Raw genomic sequence first — 5,892 nt, forward strand, 5'->3', positions numbered from 1 at the left:
ATATATATATATATATATATATATACATACATACATATATTTAGAAGCAGATATTTGTTAGATAGTTCTGACAATAAATAAAACAATTCATAAAAAAATGTTCTTATTCCTGTTGAAAAGAGGTAATTTGTTGGTTTTAACAATAACTTATTCCTAAAATATATGCTGCTACAGTCTTTCTCTTTCCTTCTTCCCTCTTTTTTTTTTATGCCATTATAATCAATACACATATATAGACAAAAATGAGGAATATTGGAATGCAAAGTCCCCAAGTTATCTGTTTGGATATCTTTCTTGTAATCTGTATTATTGTCCAGTGTTTGCTGATATATTTCTCAGTATGAAAGATCAATATTTTGCATGAAGTTTATTGATTATCATCACCATGAAATAAATAAAAGACCATATTTTTTTATGTCTACTTTTGTATTTTATGTTTTAAAGATTTGTGTTGTTCCTTGATATGGCTTTCAAATAATTTTTGGATTTCTGTTGGTGACAAGAAAAACTCATGAGATTAGTAAGATGATAAAAAGGATATCTACATCATCACACCATTATACAACAGCTTTGTTGGATAGCAATTTGAAAGATATAAATGAAAATTGCTCTATCCTCTTAAACGATATTGATTCCTAGTACATATTCCTATTCTTAATTGGTCCAAGAGTAATGGTTAGAATTAATGGCATTTATTTATTTTTTGTTAATTCTGTGTTTGAAATAAATCTAAAGCAGTGATAATAAATATGAATTATTTCCTCAAAAATATATGACAGCTTGAAAGTTGTCATTAATATAATGGCATATAAGATTTAGCCAACACAAATTAGAATAGTTCTGAAGATATTTGCTTCAAAATTCCCAATCTCATTCTTTTAATTTTTTTGCAGATGCATATAAATATTCATAAGGTTTGCTTTAATAGGTTTAGTTAATTAGCTAACAGGTTTTGCTTTAAATTTGTTAAAATATTCAAAATTTATTAGCAGTTTAAACAAATTGATACCAATTTTGTAATTTTTTAGTTTTTGAAATCATAGTTCGTTATCAAAATGAAAAAGAAACAAAAACAATATGAGCCACACAAGCTTAATACCATTTCTTTAAGAAGTCAATAAATAACTTGGAAGACACTATACTTATGAATCAATAACTTAACTCTTCCCAGTTAAAAATTAATAAACACTTTGATTTTTATATTTTCTCACTATTTTTGAAATTCCAATAGCATTAAAGCAAGATTAAAAGCAAGTATATAATTCATCTTTAATCTTTTACTTGTTTCTGTCACTGGATCGGGGCAATGCTGGAGCACCACCTTGAAGGGTTTAGCTAAACAAATCAATCCCAGTTCTCATTTTAAGATTTGGTACATATTTTATTGGTGTCTTTTGCTGAACTGCTAGGGTACAGTGGGATATATAAACCAGTACTGGTCTCATACACACATGCAAACTAATATGTGTGTGTGTGTGTGTGTGTGTGCATGTGTGCAATAGGCTTCCTTACAGTTTCTGTTTATGACATTTACTCACAAAGTATTGGTCATGCTGTGATTATAGTAGAAGACACCTGTCCAAGGTGCTGTGTTGTGGGACTAAACCAGAAAGCCTGTCGTTGCAAAACAAGCTTCTTAACCACACAGCCATGCCTGTGTTTGTGATATATATAAAATGCCAAAACAATTGGAGAAAGAAACCTCCAAAGTAAGTAAACTTAATGTTAACATGTGTATAATAGATGGAAACTCTCAGTGGTCCATGTCGTCCATCAGGCAATTTTGATTTCCAATCAATATTTTAAAACTTTGCTTACATTACAAATGATTATATTATTACTTCTGCTTTAATGAAGGCAGAGCTATTGTTTTCAGTTGTGTATATTTGTTTGTTTGTTTGTGGACAAGATATCTCGAGAACTGCTGGATGGATTCGGATGAAACTTTCAGGGATGCTTGGCCTCATGACTGGCACAAACTGATTATATTTGGAGATCGATCTGGTATTGGACAAGGATTCTGGATTATTTTTCTGATTTTTCTGCTTAATTTTTGAGAGCAGTCAGGTTCATTTTTAGTATTCTCATTTGTAAGAGCAGTCGAGTTTATTTCAGATATTCTCATTCTAAAAATCATCTCTGGTTAATCGTTGAGAGGACATTGGTGTTGCCTTGATGGAGTTTTGTGCTCTCTGAGTGCTCTTGTTATTAATATTATTAGACAGAATAAGGCTGTGAGCTGGCAGAATTGTTAGCATGCTAGGAAAAATGCTTGACAGCATTCCATCCATCTTTAAGTTCAGAGTTCAAATTCTATCCCCCTCCCCCCAAATTTCAGGCTTTGCACCTATAGTAGAAAGGATTATTATTAATATAAGCTAAATTACTTGAGGTTTGGTGAAAACAAGTCTCCTCAAATCTCAATAGTCTTTCTTAGGATATTTTCAGAATACAGGATTGCATCTTCTTGAAGGTTGTCAATATAAGCCTCAACTCCAGTATCCTTCAGATTCAAACTTTTAGGTGGTAGTTTAGGGATTGTATTAAGTGCATCATTTACCACAGGAGTAATTGTAATCTTTATGTTCCACAATCTCTTCATCTCTCTGGCTAGGTCCTACATTATTTCATATCTGTATAAAATCTTTTTTACATTTTTATTGAACCTTGCACAGTCAAGGTATTACTTCTGAAATCACCCAAACAACGAGATGGATCCATTAATTGGTAAACCAGAAAGTTACTCAATGCTTGGAAAGGAGATTCCACATTATGTCCCCATGTAATTTTGGTATCTTTGGTCTGAAAAAAATTCAAATCCATCATGGAATCATGTGGACTTAATGTTCATAATAAAGGTAAGTATTTTACAACTTCCTGCTTTTTTTCCTTTTGCAACATATCACAAGTCTTTTGTGATAGGAAAAGGTCTGCCCAAATGTTTTTACACTTAAAAGCATTTTAAATGTGACCATCTTGTCTCTCTTTTCTAGAACCTTCCTTTTTTTAAAAGAGTAGGGTGTGATTTGAGAAATATCGAGCTTCTAGTTTTAACAGATGACTACATAGCTTTCTCATTGCTGAAGACATTTTTCATATCGTGTATCTTGGATGATTCCCTTCATCTCCAGAATATGCCAGCAGGAGGAAATGAACCGTGCATTGCTAGCGTACAGTAAAACAACTGCATAGAACAGTGGGATGTTCGTTCTTTATTGTACTTATATTTTTATATATCTTTATTACTTAGTCAGGGGAGACAGAGCAACATCTATCACATTTTCTGTAAGACTGCCAAAAGTGGTAGAGAAAGGGAAGTAAAAAACCCTATAATTCATTCTTGATTCAGAAGTAGGCAGCACATCAAGATATCGAGATTTCCTCAGATTTAGGATTTGCCCTGAATGATTGCTAAAGTATGATTGAGAGAATAACTTGTGTTATTTGTTCTGACACTTTGTACTCTGAGTTCAAATATTGCGGAGATCAACTTTGCTGTTTAACCTTTCAAGATTAACAAAAATGTACTAATCAAGAATAATTGGTTTGTGGAACTGTTAAGAGAGACAGCCAAAATGCTTTACAATATCTACTCCAGTGCTTTGTATTCTAGCAGCAATGCATGCAACAACATTGGCATCAAGCTGCATTGGTTCAAATCTGTAACCGTTGTCTTCAATAAACACTAGTGGCCTGGTGAGAGGAAAACTGTATGCATGGACAACTACCAGTCTTCTTTAAAATTCTTATCCAGGCATGCACATAGGAGTGCAGAAGCATGGTCACATTTAACTGGCAGACAACTCTTTTCATACATGCATACAAACATATATAATCCCCCCTCCACTCAATAGCTATCCCCGCATATTTCTAACATCCATCTCTGTCACTGTGCATATCTCTTTCTAGTCCCTCTGTTTCCTTACCCAGCACATCATCACCCCATTTTCTGATCTATCTGCACGTTTGTTATACTGCTACTCTCCTATTGACCACACCTGCACCCTTGTTCCATTCACTGCATTTGCTTCTACACCATTTTTAACAATCTGTCACTCTCCTTTCAAACTCTGATGAACTTATTAACCCACTCTTTTGAATTCCTTGTTCACCTTCTCTCTTACAATCCTCTTCTTCTACCTTGAGCATATACTCTAACTCTTCTTCCCCACCATCGTTTTCTTCTTTCTAGTTATTCCCATCCTTACACAATGCAGAGTAGCCATGTATCTTCTCTATAGCAAGATGCTTTTGTTTGTCTCTCTGTTATATTTTGGCCTATCAACATCTGGCATAGCACCACTGCCCTATTTACTAAAGCACTTCTCAGTTAAAGGGTCTATTTCTTTGTCTTGAAACTCACTTAGTAACCATACTAGTGCTTGTGTCATGAAAAAACACTCAATGCACTTGTAAAATGGTTGACATTAGCTGATATAGAAACCAGACAAAAATGATTTTAGAACTCAACACATTCCTCCAGGTCAGTGGATCATTAAACTGCTCAACCCATGCCAGTATGGAAGATGGACATTAAATGATGATGATGCTGCCACTGCCTACGATGACGAAGACACTGTCACTGCCTTCACCACCACTGATGATGATAACCACAACAATGATGATGACGATGATGATGGTATGTGTAAGTGTAAAAATCACTTAATGCAATATATCCTCCTTTTCACAAGATGTTAAGGTATGATTTGAGGATAAACTTAACTGCTATTTCTTCCAAGCTGCACAATCACTTAGAAACTCCCATATATTGTGTAATAATGTGTAGCAAATGAAATCATAGATTTATTTGGTCTGCTGTAATATTACATACAGTACAGTACAGCATAATATAATAGAATTTGCTATGAGAAGAAGACATATCTTAATGTCCAAGTTTACACAGTAAAGTATGATAACACATGGTATGTAGAATGGTTTGGTAGGAATGTTTAAATTAGCTGTCACTGGTAATGGAAGACTTTGATAAGACTGATTTTTGTATTTACACCACTGATTGATTCTGCAACGTTAGAGGATTTAACTAGATGAGATTGATGCAGATTTGATCTGGCTTTAGTACAATGAAGTGTTAATTTGTACTTTTGTGTATTCACATGAAGACTAGCATTTGGCTGAATAAGATATGCTAAGATTTTTTGAGAATCTCCATTACAGAATTAAAGAAGATTTATAATGACAAACACCAGTATACTAGTAATAAGAACTAGGAAAATTTAATTAAATACATGCTTTGAAAGTATCATTTAATTATTTATTTATTTATTACTGTTATCTTTTGTTTGTTTTTGTGTGTTAAAGGAAATATTTTTGAATTAGTCTACTGATTTTAAAATTTAAATCAGGCATGATATTGAATAGAAAGACTTTCAATTGCAAACATTCAGTTTAATGTGAAACGAAATCACCAGCATACTAAGTTTCAGATTACGATAAGTGACAGATGACAAAATTCCTCTTTCATAATTAAATCCTTAAATATTTTCCATGACAGGCTTCTTTTTTTGCAAATTGATTAAGAAGGAAATTAATATTTCTGCCATGATACAATATACATGATATTGATATAGACTGGGATAAATGCAATTCTAAATGTGTTTCTAAAATTGAGAAGATTCTATCTTAGATAACAGCTTTCATATGTTACCAGATAGAATACTGGAATACTACAATTTTATGTGCATAGCTCTGAGCAAAATTAAAAGCAAATATACATATATATATATATATATATATATACACACACACACACACACATGTATATGTATATATATATATGTATGTATATATATATATATATATGTATATATATATATGTATATATATGTATATATATATATATATATGTATACACATATATATAATATATATATA

The 5,892-nt window shown here is 32.3% G+C and overlaps 1 protein-coding gene across 2 annotated transcripts in view; it reads right to left on the bottom strand.

Moving 5' to 3' along the window:
• Positions 1-5,892, bottom strand: part of LOC128246972 (protocadherin-18-like) — a 142,676-nt gene that overhangs the window by 59,741 nt on the left and 77,043 nt on the right. The gene's annotated exons all lie outside the window — the stretch shown is intronic.

The sequence above is a fragment of the Octopus bimaculoides genome, chromosome 14 (assembly GCF_001194135.2).
Source record: "Octopus bimaculoides isolate UCB-OBI-ISO-001 chromosome 14, ASM119413v2, whole genome shotgun sequence".
NCBI classification, from domain to species: Eukaryota; Metazoa; Mollusca; class Cephalopoda; order Octopoda; family Octopodidae; genus Octopus; species Octopus bimaculoides.